This window comes from Pristis pectinata, chromosome 4, assembly GCF_009764475.1.
Source record: "Pristis pectinata isolate sPriPec2 chromosome 4, sPriPec2.1.pri, whole genome shotgun sequence".
Lineage (NCBI taxonomy): Eukaryota > Metazoa > Chordata > Chondrichthyes > Rhinopristiformes > Pristidae > Pristis > Pristis pectinata.
The window spans coordinates 19,727,186-19,749,498 of NC_067408.1; the positions used below are offsets into that span (position 1 = coordinate 19,727,186).

The 22,313-nt window shown below is 38.6% G+C and overlaps 1 protein-coding gene across 3 annotated transcripts in view; it reads right to left on the reverse strand.

The window, feature by feature from the left end:
- Positions 1 to 22,313, reverse strand: part of sgcd (sarcoglycan, delta (dystrophin-associated glycoprotein)) — a 365,223-nt gene that overhangs the window by 163,453 nt on the left and 179,457 nt on the right. The window contains exon 1 of one of the 3 annotated variants that reach the window (XM_052014956.1): positions 17,639 to 17,681. The exons of the other annotated variants lie outside the window; for them this stretch is intronic. The gene's annotated coding sequence lies outside the window, so the exon portion shown is untranslated. Of the gene's footprint in view, positions 1 to 17,638; positions 17,682 to 22,313 lie in introns of those variants that run through there. 3 annotated transcript variants of the gene reach the window in all.

A 22,313-nucleotide genomic window follows, 5' to 3' on the forward strand; every position in this document is an offset into this window, starting at 1 on the left:
TCTACCACAACAGTGATATCATCAGCAAATTTATAGATAGTGTTTGAGCTGTGCTTAGCTACACAGTCACGAGTGCACAGAAAGTAGGGCAGTGAGCTAAGTTTGGCAAAGGACAGATTATACTTGGAAAGGACTTGATAAAATGGACATTCAAAACACTATAGAATTGGAAAGCTTTTTTACCTGTTTTACAATTCTCAGATTTTTACAAGAGTTTTTATTTTTTCTCTTTTATTTAAAAATATCAGCTCCAGTTTAGTCTTGGAGCCATTTATTTTGCAACTCTAACACTAAAATTAGGGAGCTTAATCTGCTATATCACTATTTTTGAATTCTGCTTAAATTCATGAAATAATTTCTGCTCCCTCTCTGGACTGTAAGTGTTCTATTCCAAGTGATGAGGGAATTATCTATTTCTTTCAGTTCAATTACAAAACTATGAGAAAAAGAAAATGCCTAAAACTTTATATAAACTGACAGTCTTACTTAGAAAGATTGTAAGAATTGACAATTGTAAGAATTAATTAGAATAAAACCATTTATAATAGTTGCAACACTTTTGTGGTTTGCATTAAAGCATAGAAACTGCTTAAAGTTGCATATTGGAAATTTGAGCTTCTCCCTGTCATCAGTTGCATAGAATTCCCACAAACAGGTGGGAAGCTTCCCCTCAGCATCCCGACTTAAATTCAAGCAATAGTTTTTAATCAATACCATTAGATCTGTGATCATTATCATTCATCAATTTAGCAAACATAAAATAAACATCTTGATACACATAGGAAATAACATTTTCCCTAACTAGGAGAGTGCTGGCAAGCACTTTAGAACTAGAGTGAGTAAAGCTGATCAGAATGGTACATTTCACTGAGGAGGTATTTAATTTTAATTGCAGAGGTATTTATTTTTAATTGAAGCACTAAATGGCAGACATAGCAAATAAATTCAGCAGTAGCACATCCTTCTGATTCAAATCAAGACAAATATTACCAGCTACACCAATGTTATTTTGACTGCTTGCAAAAGGTGGCATCAAGTCAAGAAGACAAAATAGACACCTAATTTTCAATGAGCTGGTCTCAAAATCTAATGATAGCAAAATATCAATAAATGTTCTCATGTACTGAACACTGATTACATAATAATAGAAGAGAACCAAGCTGGAATGGAGGCATTTAGCTCCCAGTCCAAGCTGTTCCTCTAACATTCAAATGCATAATGCACTGGACCAGCAATGAATATTTTCTAGTGTTCTAACCATCACTATGTTTGATTATGAAGTTACCTCCAGGCAGTTCAGGATAACTTAGAGAAGGTTCAATAAATCCAGGGGAAAGTTCTGTTAATCATATAAAAAAGTATATAAAAACAATATCTCCTGGCACAATGGCACAGCAACTAGAGCTGCTGTCTCACACTGCCAATGACTCAGGTTCAATCCTGATCTCCAGTGCTGCCTGTGACCACATGGGCTTCCTCGAGGTGCTCCAGTTTCGTCCCACATCCCAAAGACATAGAAGTTAGTAGGTTTAATGGTCTGGTGGGGAGAATAGGTTACAGGGTAAATTAGTAAGAGACAAGGATTCATCTGTGAGCTGGCAGAGACTCAATAGGCTGAAATGGCCTTCTTCTCTCATAAAGAAATATGGAACTGTGTCTTCAGCACATGAATAATAATTTGACGGAGCAGACTGCCTGTCTTTGTAGGACCCATCTGATTTTTTTTTCATTCATTTCTCTTAAATTAATATTAGATGAATTCTATAAAGAGTAGAAGCTCTGCTCAACCAGTTACAGCCATTCAGTAGAGTATTTACCCCATTGTATACAGCCATCATGTTGAAACCATGTGAATGTTGGAACTCTTCATTAGGGTCCAGGTGTGCCTGGCTACATGTTTGCTCACAGAGAGACACCTTGGGGCTCTTCCAATTCTGAACACGCAAAATGAGGTTCCATGAGTCCAAAAGGTGTTTTATAAATGAGATTCTACATGGAACAGAATTAACACTCCATTACAACACATGCTCCTAATGTGTCCATCATTTTAAATGTTCCACCAGTGACGGCAGTGCTTTTAGCTGTTGAACTGCTGGGCTCAGGATTTTTCTCCTTAAACCTCTCTGCCTCTATTTTCTTCTTTAAAATATTTCTTCAACTTTATCCTATTGACTATGCATTTTAACTATCTGTCTTAATACTTTCTTATGTAGCCCAATGTTAAATTTTGTTTGATAGTGTTCCTCTTGTGATAGCTTAATGGTGCTTCATTAATTCTAATTGCTGTGGTAGGTAGTGTGTGACCATCCTCCATAGACCAATAAAGATTAATACATGACTAAATGAGATTAGGCCTTGACTCAGTATTCACGTTGTAAGGTTAACAGTGAAACAAATCCAAAATAGCTCCATACCAATGCTGAATTTACAGTGTGTATGCACTCCGGGGCATGTTTTGCCCTTATACTCAGCCTCAAGTGGTGTTGTCAATTTCTTATTCTTACTGAACAATTACAGTTGACAACTAGACTTGTTGGCTTCCACTTCTCAACTTGTGATTATGAGCAGTTTTAAATTATGGGGGAGGAAACCATAAAACAAACAGACAGGACAAATTTCATTCATGTAAAGAAGGAAATATGTTTCACTGTGTCACCATTTTTGCTTCAGCCCCTACTATAAACACACATATTTATAACTAGGAAAGATACAGTACATTTATTTAAAAGCAATATATTTCCAAACAGCAAGAGAGGAGGGAGTCAGCGATAATTTACAATAAAAAATTTCACACATTGTTGAGCAAAGCAACAGCAGTTGAGGAAAAATTAAAATTTCTCCTGCATCCTCCGTTAATGTCATCTCTCTTAAGCAGTCCCCCAGGATCAAGGATGACGTGCTAAAACTCCAGTTGTGTGAATTCTGATGTAACTGATTAGACCCTTTGTTACAATTGAGAACGTGAGAAAACAAATTAGTTTTGATGGTGGGGAGGATGGACAGGATAAAGGGCAGAGGATGAGGTCAGGGAAACAAAGGACTGCAGATGCTGGAATCCAGATGAAGAACACGATGATGCTGGAAGAACTCAGCAGGCCAGGCAGCATCCGTGGAGGAAAGCAATATATTTCCAAACAGCAAGAGAAGAGCGAATCAGTGATAATTTACAATAAAAAAATTTCATACGTTGTTGAGCAAAACAACAGCAGTTGAGGAACAATTAAGATTCCCCCTGCATCCTCCGTTAATGCCTTCTAGAAGAAGCCGTTAACGTTGGCCACCTGCCTTTCTCCACGGATGTTGCCTGGCCTGCTGAGTTCCTCCAGCATCAGAGTGTTGTTCATCAGGATGAGGCCAGGATTGTGAGGTGATCCCAGAGTCAACAACGCCACCTCGTTGATAGATTAATGAGGGAATTTAGAAAGGAAAAGAAAGAAGGGACATGTTAACGCTGTGAAATGTCATTCAGAGCTGTTGTTGAGACCTGAAACTAAAAGAGAATGTTAGACAAGCCCAGCAAATCAGGTAGTATCTCTGTAGAGAGAGTAAATCTGAGATAATATTACAAATGAATAACCTTATATTAGAATCATACAGCAGTGGAATCACCTCGGCAACCCTGGCCTCACTCTGTCACTGATATTCCCTGTGTACCATCCATTCTCCCCACCCTCTCTGAAACTTAAAGCAAACTTGTTTTCTCATGTATTTCAGTTCTGATGAAGGATCCATGACCTAAAACATTAACCCCATTTCCCTTTCTTCAGATGCTCTTTGCTGAAAAATGTTTCCTGAATTTTCTGTTTTTATTTCAGATTTCCAACATTTGTTTGTGTGATTGGATCTGTTGTGGACCCATTCGTTAAGAGCACAGATTGGATTGCATCATGCAGCAAAGATATGATGGAGACAAACTTTGGATCCATGTGAGTCAAAGGTTTTCACAAAGTCAAGAAAGACCATGAACTGTGTTTTACGCTTGCATTTACATTGGAGTTAATCTCATTCGACATCTCATGCCACTGAATCTACAATCAACTCTCCCCATGATGTCCCACTTCCCTTCCTAACAAGTCTTGTGCACTAGAACTAACTTCCCTGCCGCATGTATGAATCAGTTAATTGCAGCAAGTAGCATCACTCGGGGGACAACACTGCTTTCAAGGGGGGTATATGAGCACAGTGGTTAAATTAGTGGACTAGTATCCAGAGGACAGGACTACGGATCAGGGAACAGAAATTCAAATCCCTACTGGAGAATTTAAATTCAAGTAATTGAATAAATTCTGGGAAAACTGCTAGATGATAGTGACCACCAAACTATCAGATCTTTACAAAACTCCTCTGATTCACCATTGGCCTCAGGGAAAGAGATCTACTGCCTTTACACACTCTGGCCCATATGTGATTCTAGGTCTGCCAATGTAGAATCACAGAGTTGTACAGCATAGAAGCAGGCCCCTTGGCCCACCACGTCTATGCCAACTATTATGCCTACCTATACCAACACTACTTGCCTGCGTTAATTCCATATCCCTTTACAGCCTACTCATTCAAGTACTTATCCAATGCCTTAAATGTTGCTGCTGTCCTGCCTCTACCACCTCCTCTGGAGCTTATTCCAGATACCAACTACTCTTTGTGTGAAAAATATATCCTTCAGATACCCTTTAAATATCCACCCTCTCACCTTAAACCTATACCAAATTTTAGACACGCCAACCGTGGTATACAGACACTGGTTATCTACTCAGTCTATGCTTCTCATAATTTCATATACCTCGATCACTTCACCTTTCAGCTTCCTCCACTCCAAGGATAACAGACTTAGCCTATCCAATCCAGGCAACATCCTTTTCTTCATCTTCTCTAGCTTAATCATGTCCTTCCTATAGTTTGGTGAACAGAATTGCACTCAATACTCCAACTGTGGCCTAACCAATATTTTGTACAACTGTAACATGGTGTCCAAACTATCGTACTCAATGCCTCGGCCAATTAAGGCAAGCATGTCACATGCCTTCCTCATCACCCTGGCTACCTGCGCTCCCATTTTCAGGGAACTATATATTTGTCTCTCTGTTCAATAACAATCCCCAGGGCCCTGTCGTTCACCGTGTAGGTCCTGCCCTGGTTTAACTTACCAAAATGCAACACCTCACACTTGTCTGTGTTAAATTCCATCTGGCCCACTTTCCCAGTTGATCAATATCCTGTTGTGACCTAAGACAAATTCCTCACTTTCCACCATGCCACCACTTCTGGTGTCATCTGCAAACCTACTAATCATGCCACCTACCTCCTCATCCGAATCATTGATATATATGACTAACAACAGAAGACCCAGCCCTGATCCTTGTGGCACACCACTGGTCACAGGCCTCCAATCTGAAAAACAACCGTCCACTACCACCCTCTACCTCCTACCACCAAGCCAATTTTGTATCCCTGGATCTCATGTGATCTAACCTTCTAGACCAGACTAGAAAAGTCTGACCTTTCTAAAGTCCATGTAGACAACATCTACTGCCCTGCCCTCCTCAATCCTCTTGGTCACCTCTTCAAAAACTCAATCAAATTTGTGAGATGTGATTTCCAGTGCCCAAAGCCATGCTGACTATCCCTAATCTGTCCTTGCCTTTCCAAATGCAAATAAATCCTGTAGCTGACTCTCAACTGACTAGCCCAGTGACCCTTTCAATTTGTGGAACAATTAGACATAAATAATAGATGCCAGCCTTGCCAGCAAAGTCCACATTCTGAATGGATAAAAGTAATTGATGTTGGCTCATGAATGTGACCAAGCACCAGAATGCTGACTGCATCAGACGCAGGCAGCTGGTAAATACGAATCCAATAATTTTCGCACCAAGTTCATCCTACAACCATTATCTTTGCTGCTTACTCCATCAATAGCTACCGTTATCTCTCCTCCTACTGCTCCCACTGCCAGAATCACAAACTGTGACTCCACAAGAGTTGGTTGAACTTCAAAGGCAAAGCTAATGTCAAAACTATTAGTCTAGGACCTTAAAAGGACCAGCGTGTTTTACATATTTAATTTAAAGCGGTTAGTGGGCTCTGATCTTTCATTAACCACATATATCCTAGTTAATTGGAGGTTAATTAATAACAAAAGGTTGTTGAAGGATATTCCATTTTTTTATTTGTTTTAGAAAAGGAAGTCTCAACACCTGTCAAATTGCGATATTTTCTTGGTTTGATCATCTGTAATCACCATTGTTGGTCATTTAGAGGGAGTTAGGTGCCTCAGACCTGTGTTATTACAGAGCCTCCTCTTTACCTAGGCCAAGAGTATTCAGCCTGAAATCAGACTCTAGTTACTTAAAATCCCCCTGTCAAGATGATTGAAAGCAAAAGAAAATGACTAGGTACCAGGGAAGCAAGATTCCTAAACTTTTAAAATTTAAGAATTTTCCAGAATGTATTTCATTTTATGTATTGTGTGAAAATCTTGTTCTTTTCAATGGATGATGCAGAATCATGCTTCATCAATAGTAATCAGTCTGCAGCCTCTCTGAGACTGCATCACTTGGCCAGTCTGTCCTTTCATAGTCAGGAGGGGTTCTGGTGTTCAGAATCACCATCAATTCTCCTTCCTGTTTTTTGTTTGTCGAGGTAAACATGGGTCAATCTAAGGAGATAACATCAAACAATAGGGAACACACAAAACACTTTTTTTTATTAATCCTACCCTGTTTGCAAGCTGTAATAAGCAAAGTAGCAAAGCTATTTGTCTCTGTCATGAGATCACTGTTCTGCTGCACTGTAGAGGAGGCAGATCCATCACAGTGGGCTGTGTGTTGCTGCTCTCTGCTCTCTCGTGGCTTCATTAGCAGCTCCATCACATGCTGGGCATTGATGTCCCAGATCTTCAAACTCAGCACTGACAGTTATAAAGCACAACCAGTACCAACAAGATCAAAACCTTCATATTCTCTTAAATCTTGTAAGAGCTCCAAACACTCTGAGCTCAGATGGGCAAATGCAAAGTGATTAAAGCTTTAAATACATAGGCTCCAGGGCATTATGGGATACTCAAATCAGTTATTTTTGTTATACATCCATGTTTTTATCCAAGTATCATACTGAAAGGAATATTAGCTGCTGTTCAAAGATAAGAAGGCAAAAAGAAAGTTGCTTGCCTCTTCTTCTTCAAGCTTTCATTAGTATATGCAGAGTATGTAGGAGAGGAGGTGTTTCATTTTCACCTCTGTTTCTTCTCTATGCTGTAATATCTAAACCTCGGGAGAATTGGGAATTTATCCACTTCTTGATTCTGCTTCAGTGATTTTGTTTTCATAGAATCATAGAACAGTGCAGCATAAAAAGAGGCCACTGGGCCCATCATACCCATGTGGGACTTTTGAAAGAACTATCCAGTTACTCTCACTTCCCTGCCCTTCTTCTATGCCCAAGGAATTTTTTCCACTAAGTACTTATCCAATTCCTTTTTGAAAGTTATATCTGATGCTGTACCAACTTCACTTTCAAACAGCGGATTCTGGATTATAAGATTTCACTATATGCATTACTTTCTTTGCATCAGTTCAAATCACATTGTGCTTGGTTACAAGTGCTTTTGCTTATTTAGTCAAGAAAAACCCATTGTGATTTTGAGCCCCTCTATCGAATCTCCCCATAACCCTCTGCAGCTTTTCTGGACTCTCCACATCATGGAAGTTTTAATCCATACCAAATCGAAAGTTTTCCCAAATGTGATATTATGCTCTGCAAGATATCACAGACATAAAAGGGGAGTGGTTTGTGAAACTGAAAAACACAATAAATATTATATCAGTAATCAGAAGGCAATGACCAGGATATTCTATCACAAGGTGCAATCCAGCATCCTAATCTCTTCCCACAACCCAATCAAGACTCCACTCCCCACAGCAGCCAATCATATTCCCTCCACCAAAGAGATGGATATGAGATCCCAATCTTCCTACCCTGCTCTTAACTTTTCCTACCACCTCCACCCCACACCACTCTATCCTCTGTGGACATCAATCTAGACTCAGCCTACTTCACTTCCACCACTCATGGAGTGCATGGGGTGAAGGCCTTTGAATGTGTTAAATGACTATAATGTCTTGGCTCTTGCAAAAACTCACAATTCTGCAGGGTTGGGCCTTTCAGAAACCATACTATTTGGCTTGCCACACATGGTACATTACCAAATAATTTGTAGAACATTCACCATTGCCTATTAGATTGTACAGTAAAAATGGATTCTTGTTTTGTGGTAGCAATGGACAAAGTATAAACAAAAAAACTATCAATTTTAAATGAAATCAGAGAATAAATACTACAGCATGGAATTGAAGCACAAACTGATAAAAATAATTTAGTATATCCAGAATAGAGTGAGCCTGGACAAGAAGAGGTAAACAATCTTTCTTGCCTCATCTTCTTTGCAACACAATGCTTGAATAAGAAAATCTTAACTACCTTTCTCATTGCATCTAATAATTGACCCTCTCCCACAAACGTATTTAATGGCTTCCTGAATCAAGAAAATATGCAAAACCTAATCAACAGCATCAAGAAATGGATTTCAAAACCAGACCTGCAATTTAGGCTATGCTGAAGGCCACTGTTTTAGTCATTACATTTATGCTTTTGCAGTTTGCCTCATTTTCTTTGTAAGAAATGAAAGCTTTAGCTCTGACATGATAACAAGTAATTATATTGAGTGCGCAGTGGAACATAATCTTAAAGTAATTTATGTGTACTTATACCAAACATATCCTTCATTTGTATTGTGAGAAAACTGCAGTAATTCATCTTCCAGTTACACAAGTTAAATAAGTGTAAAGTTACATAAACATGTTGTACTAAAATTTGCTGCCATTGAAGTCAGTGGAAGAATGTTGCATTTTTGATTTGAAACCAAAATTAATTTATTCTGGAAGAGATTAAGGTCAGGGTCCTGGAAAGATTAGATATTTTAAATCATGTGTCATTATACATCACAACTGATCATTGATTTTTATAAGGTCTTGAGCTGTTTCACAAAAGGTAGTATATGTAGTTACTGAATCTCAACATTTTTTAGGATATATTTTAGTGGATTTCCCAGGATTATTAACATTAATTAGATTTCATAACTACAAGAAAAAAGTCATTATTTTCAAATAAGATAGTTAAAGGGTCACATTCAAAAAAAGTTGACTCCATTTTGTGCATACTTTATTCTGAAATAATATGTCTTTCAGATCTACAACCAAATTTGATGTTGCTGCTCACTAGTGTCAGAGACCATTCGCTTTCTTAAGTGGATTATTGCAATCATAACCTCCAAAACAGGGTTGTACAACTTAAGAGAAATCTAGTTTTATTATCCATCCAAAGCAAGGAGTCAATCACACATCAAAGTGGGACCTCTATGTTGTACATGTTCAGACACTGCACAACCACATAAATGAAAAATCCTAGACTGACTACAGAAGTACACAAAGTCCACACCTCAACTCAAACATAATCTAACATCTCATTAAAATAATAATAGTTTATGAAATAAATTATTTACCAGATGATAGCGTGGACCCACCATCTTTTGATCATTGTGGTTATAAGAGTCAATAAAGTCTTAATGCTTGATTAAACTGGCTATCACTGCACATCTACATAAAAGCTGTTCATCCAATTATTATTACATGACTGCATGTAGTTATGTGGTAATACTGAGAGGAAAAAAATAAATCAGTTAATGTGTTTTATTGAGCCAAATTGTTCTTGCTGCTTACTTAAGAAGGACGAAGTCTAAGAATTGACACTACGAAGGCATCATATGATGTAATGATGAAATTTGATCTGAAACCCATCATTACAACATCTGCCCACTCCTAAGTGCACTGAAATGATTGTCAAGACAAAAAGATTTCTGGCTGTAACAGCTCTGGTATGTTTTCCTTTTACCTGAAATTATTTTTTCCCCAAAGGGACCCTCAAACAGGCATGGGTCCTTCAATGACACTTACAAAGGGCTGATTGACAGTTTTAGGTGGCCACCCAGATAACCTAAAAATTAGAAATAGCACGAAGACACACACAGACTGGATGAATTTATCAGTGTTATGCCCATTTAATGTGCATAAACACAGAACAATTTTAACCTCTTGTTCTTCTGGTATTGATATTGCATAGCTTTAAGCACTTCCAGAATCAGTACATACTGGACTGAAATATACTTTGTTGCTTGTGTTGTATTATACACAAAACACATTTTTTTCATTTCAAATTTCATGAAGCCAGGTCAGGCCATTATGCTCGAATCCATTGGACCCTCTCAATCTGAATTTTCCTATGCAGAATAAATTTCTATTCCTTTTGCCTTCAGGTTTTTACCTCTCCTCCTTAAATGCCTCTACCAGTGCTGATTTCTCAAATACTCTGACGGCAACATGATCCAGATTTTTACTAATTTTTGAGAGGATATTGAAGAAAGGCTTGCATTCATAAAATGCCTTCCACAAGTTCCCAAAACATTTTCCAGACTATTTGGAATGCAAGAAACACATCAATTTGCATACAGAAGCTCCCTGAAAGGGCAAAATCATGGTGAACTTGATAATGGAATAAATATTGGACACCAGGAATAATCTCCAGCAGTTTTTCACAATGGTGCCATGGGATTTTTTACATCAAAATAGAAGAGCAGATGGGGCTGTGTTTAATATCCCATCTGAAAAGTGGTAGTACTCCTTCATTACTGCAATGAAATGTCAGCCTGGGTATTTGCACTCAAATCTCTCGGGTGGGATTTGAACCTACGGCATTTTGACTCAGAAAATTAATTAATTAATGATTCAGTCACTAATTATATCTCTGCCTGTTATCCTGGGATTTTTCACTGCCCTTGAGTGGTTAGGTTATCCAAAAAAAAAGTTTGAATGCTATTATCAAAGTTGTGCTCCATTAAAATTAATGGCAATAGCAATTTTCCTTACTTAAGATAGTTTTCACACTGCTATCATTTAGGCTGAAAGATAATGAGCCGGTGAGCTGGCAGCAGCTTGATTAATGAACAAAGAAGAAGATTTACGTGAAATGGCCATAACATTGATTAATTAGAAAAGCCAATTTTAGGTGAAGTTGAATTCAGAAGGTGCAGGAACTTAGTCTGTCCACATTAGAAACAAATGGATTAATTAGTCTTTTACACTTGTTTGCATCTGGATTACTTTTGTCTTATCACTTTTCAGAATAATGGCAATGGTTTCCATTAATGTTGTGTGCATTGACACCTGGCTGAGCACTTCAAGTTTTGTACTACAGAAATTCATTTGAATTAAAATATACAAATATAAAAGTTTAATCATCACAACCTAAACATCCTTACAACAGAGTTTGCTGAAGTAAGTTCATCCACACTCTACACCCGTCATCTATCAGGTTCCATAATTTCAGTAAAAAGTAAATGAAGAGAGACTTTAAATTTTAATGAGAAACAAATGTTTTCTCTGATTTAATATAAGAATAACTAATTGGTGACAATAAACATAGGACTTCTTATATTGGCACACATTATCGTTAGGGAGCTGATTTGATGTCATGCATATTCCAATTGATAAAGCAGCAAGGTTTAATATAACTTTGCAACAGCAATATCTGCACATTCAATTTAGAAATTTTACAGCATCACTGATTTTCACCATTTCAGGAATGCCCACTTCACTACACTTGGATAACAACAAATATGATAGCTTGTTTAGAATTGTGTTAATGCCCAAATGTTTTCATCTAATAATGTCCAAAAAATAAGTCTGTGCAATAGTAATACCCGGTGAAGTGCATAGAATTTCTATTGCCACTGGTTGATGGCTACATGTGTTCTTACTAACAGTTTTAATGAGCCTTATAAACTAATCCTAATTAACAACTGAAATTTCATGACAAAAATTAGATATTAGGAGGATGAACAGTGCAAAAACAGATCGCGCAGCTAATAACATTTATTGTCTCCAAAGAATGGTCTAATTAACAATTACAATGGCTCCATAATTTGTCAAATTTATTTAATTACAGGCGCGTGGTAAAATGCTCTGGTTAAAGGGTAGATGGTCGAACACTTTAATTGAGCAGCTTATATCCTTGAATGCATTCTCTAACAGAGTTTTATATCCTGCATCAGACCACCAAAGTACTCCACAAAGAAAACAGTGTAAAGTAAAAAAAGTGTTCAATCCTGAGGACTTAGATTTTCAAATACAATACATAGGTCATTTTTGCACCCAACAAGTTTAAGAGGCAGACATGTATACCTCTGAACAGCCAGATACGATCAACAAGTCTCCTCCCTATCTATTCTCTATAACTTTGGTCAAGCCCCTATCTAAAGCTTTTTTGACTTGATAGTGACATTTTTGTATTCAGCAAAGACAGTGAGATATTGGCATATGGGATCCTATTGATTCTTGGGAGGATACTATCAGCTTATTCTGCCATTGAACGAGCAGCTGCTATCAAACAGTAATCTCTGGAAAATCTCAACCTCTTGCCACAAGTCTATATTGACCTGTAAATATACACATTGACTTAGGTCACAATGTCACAAATATCCTCAGTCAAGATTTATCTGAAATTACTTCAGGATAGAGCACCTGAATGGATTGCAGCCCTTAAATTACAGAATACTTTGATATAGCTCAGTACACCTATGATTTCAAAATGAATAAATGTGTTCCTGTTATTCTTCAGACCATATGAAGCCTCAATTTCTTCTGCACAATTTGTACTGTAATTCCAAACCTATCTATTACACATATGATTATCAACATGCCAAACTTTTTACCCAAACTGATGTAAAATGAAGTCAATCAAAGATGAAATTATTAATTATAAAGAGCAAAAATATTAGAACAGGTATTAACAGAAAGTAAACACTGCCAGTAAGGGCAATGGGAGTATAGCCAATAATGGTGTTCAAATGGATAAGCAACTGAGAGCTTATACAAGTACAGAGCTATAGGAAAAAAGTAGGGGAATGAATTAACAGGACTGCCCTACTACAAGCCAGCAGGGATTTAATGGGCCCAATTCAGTAATTCTCTGATCCTAGTGGATAAGGTAGGAAAGAGGGCAGAGCTGAAATATAACTAAATAGGTACTTATCTAATCCTTGCTGAAGTAAGGCTGAATTTGCTTAGAGCCCTACTCTTTCTAACAACTGCTAACAACTGTCTGTAATATATCATTGACGGACAAAATTTGGCTTAATGCAGAATAAAACAACATAATAAGCTAGATACTTCCCTACATTGTTAGAGCAAAAAATCCAAGGATGAGATTTTCAATGAATACATGTCCAGTATCAACACAAACTCTTTTGTTCACTTGCTCTCAGGGAGGGTTTAATTAATTCCATCCTCTCAGTCAATTGATTGAAACAATACATTTGGCCCAGTTCAGTGGTTCAGGCTAACCTGACTAAATTCCATCCATGGGATTCACAAATGGACCTCAAGAGCTCAAGACACCTCTATCCACTTGGCAATACATTAATCACAGCATTGTGAGATTCCTTTCTATCCTCAGTGTGAGTTCTAGGGTACTAAGTCTCTGCTTTTATAAGTTGTCCCAAATGAGCTAGCCAAGAAATTATAGAAGTAGTGACAATCTGGTGGAATAAACTCAGTGGCATTTACCTGAGGGTTTAACCTATAGACAAATGTCACTATGACAAGCAACTATTGCAAACCCCTAGGAATTTCCAAGCAATGGGTCACTAAGCACAATGTCGCAGTTCACTGATTCAACTTGCCAAGGTTCAAGTCATTGTTAGCAATCTACCTACTTCTTTGTTCACAATCACATGTTTCAGTTTAGCAATAGACATCTGATAGTCTAACTGATGGAACTGTGCATATAGAAAGCAGGTTCTTGGTTTCTGTTTCTTTTGAGTTCTGTGAAAATCTGTTGAAGATGCTATTCATTATATATGTCATATTTTGCCAACATCAAAGGTAAATGCCACAGATGAGACTCCTGCTGTTTCTATTCTAAAATCCTTCTGTAAACAATTTATACTGTTTATGCCAAAGATACTTTCCTCAGAGACTTTCTGACATAAATGTTCTCTATCTCTTTGAAGGACAGGTTTTATTGAACGTTATCATGAATATCATTAAAGGATCTCTCTGCTTATTCCTATTACCTGAGCTACTCAAGTTACAGTTAAGTCGCTCATGGCCGAATTCATTTTCAGCGAGGTTCAGACAGGGCCCGTGAGGAATATAGGGTAGCAAGGAAGGAACTTAAGGAAGGGCTGAGGAGAGCTAGAAGGGGACATGAAAAGGCTTTGGCTAGTAGGGTTAAGGAAAATCCCAAGGCCTTTTTCAAGTACGTGAAGGGTAGGAGGATGGCTAGGGTGAAGGTAGGTCTGATTAAGGACAAAGGTGGGAGAATTTGCCTGGAGGCGGCAGAAGTGGGAGAAGTTCTGAATGAGTACTTCTCTTCGGTATTCACCAGGGAAAGGGGTCTTGATGATGCGGAAGGGAGTGCTGGTAGGGGTAATGTTCTCGAGGTTGTTGATATCAAGAGAGAGGATGTGTTGAAGTTGTTAAATAATATTAAGACAGATAAATCTCCGGGGCCTGACGGGATTTTCCCCAGGCTGCTTCGAGAGGCTAGGGAGGAGATTGCTGAACCGCTGGTAAGGATCTTTGAGTCCTCGTTGTCTACGGGGGTGGTGCCGGAGGATTGGAGGGTTGCGAATGTGGTCCCCTTGTTCAAAAAAGGTAATAGGGATAGGCCAGGGAATTATAGACCGGTGAGTCTCACGTCTGTGGTGGGTAAGCTGTTAGAAAGGATTCTAAGGGATAGGATTTATGAACACCTTGAGAATCATGGACTGATTAGGGACAGCCAGCATGGCTTTGTGAAGGGAAGATCTTGCCTCACAAGCCTGATAGAGTTCTTTGAGGAGGTGACCAGGAAGATTGATGAGGGCAGTGTGGTGGATGTGGTTTACATGGATTTTAGTAAGGCATTTGATAAGGTTCCTCATGGTAGGCTTCTTCAGAAGGTCAGAGGCCAAGGGATCCAAGGAAGCTTGGCTGTGTGGATTAGGAATTGGCTTGCATGTAGAAAGCAGAGGGTTGTGGTGGAAGGAGTGCCCTCGGATTGGAAGGCAGTGACTAGTGGTGTCCCGCAGGGATCAGTTCTGGGACCTCTACTTTTTGTGATATTTATAGATGACTTAGATGAGGGGATGGAGGGCTGGGTTAGTAAGTTTGCGGACGACACTAAGATAGGCAGTGTTGTGGATAGTGTGGAGGGCTGTCGGAGCTTACAGAGGGATATTGATAGGATGCAGAGCTGGGCTGACAAGTGGCAGATGGAGTTCAATCCGGAGAAGTGTGAGATGGTACACTTTGGAAGGACAAACTCCAGGGCAGAGTACAGGGTAAATGGCAAGGTACTTGGCAGTGTGGAGGAGCAGAGTGATCTGGGGGTTCATATTCACAGTTCGTTGAAAGTTGCCTCACAGGTGGAAAGAGCAGTTAAGAAGGCCAATGGGATGTTGGCTTTCATAAATCGTGGGATTGAGTTTAAGAGCCGCGAGGTTATGATGCAGCTTTACAAAACTCTAGTTAGGCCACACTTAGAGTACTGTGTTCAGTTCTGGTCGCCTCATTATAGGAAGGATGTGGAGGCATTGGAGAGGGTGCAGAGGAGATTTACCAGGATGCTGCCTGGATTGGAGGGTATTGAATATGAGGAGAGGCTTAAGGTGCTAGGGCTTTATTCACTGGAAAGGAGGAGGATGAGAGGAGACATGATAGAGGTATATAAAATATTGAGAGGAATAGATAGAGTAGACAGTCAGCGCCTCCTTCCCAGGGCACCAATGCTCAAGACGAGAGGTCATGGCTTTAAGGTTATGGGTGGGAGGTTCAGGGGAGATGTCAGAGGGAGGTTTTTCACCCAAAGAGTGGTTGGTGCATGGAATGCACTGCCTGGGGTGGTGGTGGAGGCAGATACATTGAACAGGTTCAAGAGCTTGTTGGATAGGCATATGGAGGAACGTGAGATAGAGGGATATGCGGGAGGAAGGGGTTAGGTAGTGTGAGGGTGGTCTGATGGACGGCACGACACGGTGGGCCGAAGGGCCTGTTTTGTGCTGTATGGTTCTATGGTTCTATGGTATAAGCACTCTTTTTATCTGAAAACAAGCTACGTATTCCTTTCATGATATTTCAAAGCCATTCTGTTTATACTGGAGAACATGTTACTTTAAGAAACAAAGAAGTGTAGCCTTTAACTTGTAATTCACAAAAATGTCCAACATTTCATTTTGTAAGAAGTCGAATAGTTATCATATCATTTATGACCATTGGGCTAAAATATAGATATCCTACAAGCAACCATGATCCCAAAGAAAAGAGGACGAGAGCTCTATGTTGAGTACGTATCATCACTAAATAATTGGCATTGTGGTCATCAGAACTGTTCTGACCAAGAGAAATGAAAAAAAGAATGATTAAAATAACAAGCTTTGTATAATATCTTTTGTGACCTCAGTAAATCCAAAGCATTACATCATAGTGTAATGACGTTTGTAATGTAGTGAAACAAAGCAACTAATTTGAATACAGTCCCATAAATAGCAATGAGAACCAAATAATGCAGTAGAAGTTCATCTTGGGAAGCAGTACAATGGGCAGTTTGCTTCAGACTCTTGTTATGCCAGCTGCTCAATTTTTTTTCACTGAATCAATTGCATCAACGGAAATGAATGTCAGGCACAACATCTGATGAGTAGCTTAGGGTGATACAGTCTGTTTTGTGCTAAGCCCAAGGCAAATCTTCTTTTATCATATAGGCATCATTCAGTCTATGCAAACATCAAGTAAAAATAACACCCACAATTCAAAAGCCTTTACCATGTGCTTCTCTGCATGGGAAGTCACGTTATATTTTTAATCACCAAACTTTTAGAGGGAGCTGATAACTATAGAATCCTGACAGATCTTTAGGAAAGTTCCTCCAATAAGAACTACCAACACACTGTTGGTGCTGGTTGAGGGGTTTGTATTAGCAGGTATCAAGATAACAGCCAATTGGTAACCTGAACTATGACATTTGATGGAATGCCAAGCCCAAAGATCAAGGAATTATCAGAGAAAATTACTTTACCTTTAACTTAAAATTGCAATTGTCTTTCATTTGCTAACAAGGCTTGTAACTATAGGCAATAATAATGAACTATTCCTTCAATTCCATGGATTAAATTTAGGTGAATTTTGCAGGCTGCCACATATGCTAATTTTAAAAGGTAGATATCTGTAAATGCATTGCTTCTTGTACTAATGCTTTACACATTTTATAATTGTGAGTTAAGAGCTACACAGTATCAGATATTTTAGCTAGAATTCATTCTCATATTTCATGTTTCAGAATCTGGGAACTAGTGAAAGAGTACATGGGAGGTTTCAAGTTTTACTAAGTGGAAGATCAGATGAAAATCAATAGTTTAGCCTGTGGTTTACCTGCCACTTCCTGCACATAAGTAATCAATTATCTTAGCCTATCTGGTATGATATTCACCAAGAAACATGTTAATGACATTGCCAAAATGTAGATTGCCAATCTGAAGAAGATAGCCTACCTGCTGCTAATCCAACTCAAAGTATTCCAGATGCTGCAAATCTGAAATAAAATATAAAATATTTGAAATACTGAGCATATCAGGCAGCATCTGTGGAGTGAGAAATAGAAGTAATGTTTCAGATCAATGAGATTCATCAGAACTTATGAAAGGCCATTGAACCAAAATATTTTCACTATTATCTCTCAACAAATGCTGCCTGACCTACTGAATGTTTCCAGCACACTGTGTTCTATTACTTGCCACCAAAGTCTTGACTAAAGGCATTTAGCGTACTTTGGTGATGAATCCCAGCATTGACATATGATCTATTTTATAATGATGTTGTAAGTTGGTTAAGAGAGTGATTTCCTTGATATATGAGCCCTTCCACCAAAAGTGTCATGATTATTCCATGTTAAAGTCAAAGATAAAAGAACAACCATAATAGCAACCAACAACAAATTGGGCAGCACTTTCAACCTGTTGCAATTGGCATCACTCAGAGAATGGAAAGATGTTCTGGATTTAATGAGCTACATCAACATGCTCGGTATTCCATTTATACTTAGAGTAAGACTGCACGGCTGTTACATACACACATACAAATTAGGAGACACATAGGACACTTGGTCCCTTGAACTTGCTCCACTTTTTAATAAGGTCATGCCTGATCTGATTATAACCTCAGTTTTGTATTCCCACCAACTCCAAGTAACCTTTCACCCTCTTGCTTATCAAAAATCTATCAGTGTCTTAAAAATATTCAAAGACTCAGCTTTCACCACCCTTAGAGGAAGAGAGTTCCAAAGACACCATAACCCTCTGAGAGAAAATATTTTGCTTCATTTTTGCCTTAAGTGAGTGACCCTTCATTTTTAATCAGTGACTCCTGGTTCCAGATCCTCCCACAGAAGGAAGCATCCTCTCCACATATATGCTGGTCAAGACCCATCAGGATCTTATATGGTTCAATCAAATTGTGGCTGAATCTTATAAACTCCAGTGGATAAAAGGCTAACCTGTCCAACCTTTCCTCACAAGACAACCTGCTCATTTCCAGGTATCACCTTAGTAAACTTTCTTTGAACTTCTTCCAATGCATTTACATTTTTCCTCAAATAAAGGGATCAATATGGTGCATTGTACTCTAGGTGTAGTCTCACCAGTGCTTTATACAACTGAGGCATAACCTCATCACATTTGTATTCAATTTCCCTCACAATAAACAATAGTATGTTGGTGAATTTTCTACTTATTTGCTGTACCTGCACACTATGATCATGCATTAGGACAGCCAGGTCACAGAGCTCTGTAAACTACCATTACTTAGGTATTTTCCTTGCCAAAATAGACAGTTTTGCATTTTCTACATTACAGTTCTTTGCAGACTTGTGCAACCTTTTTATATCTATATTCTTTCTGTGGCCTCCTTTTCCCTCAACCACTTTTTTTCATGTCTCTCTTTGCATCACCAGCAAATATAGCAACCATGTTTTCGTTTATATAAATAGGCAGGCACAATAGAAACTTTTAAAAGACTGTTGGAAAGGTACATGGATTGGAAAGTTTCAGAAGGTTACAGGGCCAAATGCTGGCAAATGGGACTAACTTGGATGGGGCATCTTGGTCAGCATGGACCAGTGGGCTGAAGGGTCTATTTCTGTGCTTTATGACTCTATGACTCTATGACTCTATGACTTCAAATAGCAAAAAATTGAGGCTTCAGTACTGGTCCCTGTGGCATAGCACTTGCTACCCAGAAAATGATCCATTTATGCCTACTCACTCTTTTCTTTTGGTGAATAACCTTCTATCCACTTCAGTGTGTTGCTTCCTACAATGCAAGCTTCTAATTTCAGCAATAACCTTTGATCTGGAACCTCATCAAATGTTTGCTGAAAATCTAAATATAATAAATCCATCAGTTCCCCTTTATCCACACATGATACTTCTTCAAAGAACTCCACAAGAGGCACTTTCATTTCTGAGTGGCTGGTATCAAACATTCAGAATCGAAGACGCTTCTATTCACTCTTGTTCTTGTCATCTGCTTTCTTCCAGAGTGGGTAAGAGAAGAGCAAGAACAAAGGTTCAGCTCTAAATTCAAGAAGGAAGAAAAGATCGCAGCTTAAAATGTGTATTTTTTTGTATGCCTGGTTTATATTTCGTATTTCCAGCATTTGCTATTTTTTTTTCGAATATGGAACCTGATTTCAACATCAGATACGATATCAGCAAGTCTCTTAGAAGGTGACAAGAGTGCACTTGCCTTCTTCATATGTGTTCTTCATATTACTGATCCAAACAATGCAAATAACAATCATGAGTGAGCACTCTTGAGTATCTTCAAGAGCTTTGATAAGATTTTAAACAAATTTTTATGGATATTTCATGTTCTGAATAATCAATGAATGTCAATGAAGAAGAAAAAATGTATTAACATAGCCATCGAGAATCTTTTATTTATTTCAAAAATTGACTTTATTCATAATAAAAAATATCTACAAAGGAAGAAACAGTGCAAAATTAAAACCTTAACATTCATGGTCGTTACATTCAGTAGTGTGAACTTCAAAGAAAAACACTAACAAACATAGCACCATTGCCACTCATGAGGTGATACCCCTTTCATTTTTGAGGGGCATCCCCACCCAACTCTGCCCCTCCAGGAACACCAAGACCTTACTTGGCTAGCAGTGAGAGGTGCCCTCCCAGTCAGAGCTTTCCTCTACAGATGAAATATCACCCCCAATGTACATTACCCTTGGGACAGCTGCAGTGGGGAGGAAAATGGTCACCCATCTCTTTGCAGACTGTGGATTTGCTGAGAGGGTGTGGAGATGGATGCAAAGGTCTGTGTCCCGGTTCATCCCTAGCAGCTGCATAACAGAGGACTCTATGATCTACAGCTGTTCCTGGGCACACACATCGAGACAGACATCAAATGCTGCTGGAAGGTCATCAAGTTGGTGAACAACATCCTTTGGTCTGCCTGAAACTTGTTGGTCTTCCAGCACTGTGAGATGTCTGTAAGGGAATGCTGCAGACTGGCACAGCCCAGGCTGCAGGAGTACGTGCTGAGGGATGCACTGAAGCTAGGCGTAGCCAATGCTAAGTCTCTGTGGGGAAGGACCACAGTACGGAGAACCAGAACAACAGAGTTTCAACTGTTGCAGAAGGTTCAAATTAGTTTCAGCTTTTCCCAGATCTTCTTCAGGTACAGAGATTACACCAAGTGGGAGGTGAAATCTAAGCCTTAGTTCTTGGCTGCCAAATTCAAGTTAATAGCACCACCACACTTTAATCCTTGCAGCTAAAGAATTCCCAGCAAAAGATTACATAAAATACTGGTAGTCATTATAAAACTTTGCTAATTAGACTAATTATGCTGATATTCATTTGCTAAATGTCACCAGATAGTTTATGGATTATTTTATGCTCTTAATGCCTTCAGGGCTTATCTTGGAACCCATTGATCAGAAGTAAGTTTATCTGAGGTGCTGAAAATAGTTAATTCCAGAACTAGGCCACAGGCTACGTTGGTGTTAAAACATTGGATATCTTGCCTTGATGAAGAAGCAAGCCAGTTTTCATCAGGAAAAATAGAATACTATATAAACTACACAACCACAAGAGCTAATATGTCTTTCACCCTCTGATTCCTGCCTCTGGCAATGACCTACAGAAACAAAAACCTTGGTTATGATGTGTAAAAAGAGAAAAAAGGCCTGGATTAAGAACTTTGCTCAGAACTTTGCATCAAATTAAAACTCACTGCATACTGCAATATTCATTACCATTGTGAATGCGACTGTGCTAGACTGCACGTTTCATTTGAAGCAGGTAAGGGTTCAATTAATCTTATCTAAATTCTTGTCTTTAAAAATTCTACATATTCAATACAACAAAGTTAATATCCAATAAATTATGACAGTCCCAAAAATGTACTACGTTTTAATTAGTTGCCATTTCAAAACAACTAGAATCCACTACTTCATGACATTTCACTTACTCAAAGTACTTTGAAACTATTATATTATTTTTTAAAAATTCAGAAGCTATCAGATTGCCATCCAAAGGCCAAATAGTTCTTCAATATACTACAGAAAAACAAACTCTCTGGCCTAAATATGCATCTCACACTAAGAAGTCACTTACCAAGCCAAACAGTTGTACCAAGCTACTTTCAAATTACAGCAATAAAACTAGAGGGACATCTTAGCTGTGATGATGACATTAGTTCAGGATGCAATGAAGGTTCATCTGAACCAGTCAACTGTGCAGAATATTCTTCGTTAATGTCTAGAGACTGGTATCAGACTTAAGGGAGCTGACTCACAAACAAGCTAATCATGGGAAGTCTACAACACAAATGAAGGCCATTTAGCCCATTTTCTGTGCTATTCTGCCCATCGTGACTCAGTTAAGTTTGGTATTTGTGTAGTCACAGAATCATACCTATCAGTTTTGGGTATGTGTGGAAGATCACATGATTGAAGCATTCAGGGTTGTAAAGTCTTGAAATATAATCTGGATGACAGTCTGCAAAATCCATCATTAGGAATGGTCACGTTGACCAAGTCTTAAAGACTGGCTATCCTTGTGGCAGGTGGTGAGAGAATCAGCATAGGGAGCAATCTATTTGATCCTGATCTTACCAATCTATGTATGTTCACAAAAGTTAGATTGAGCA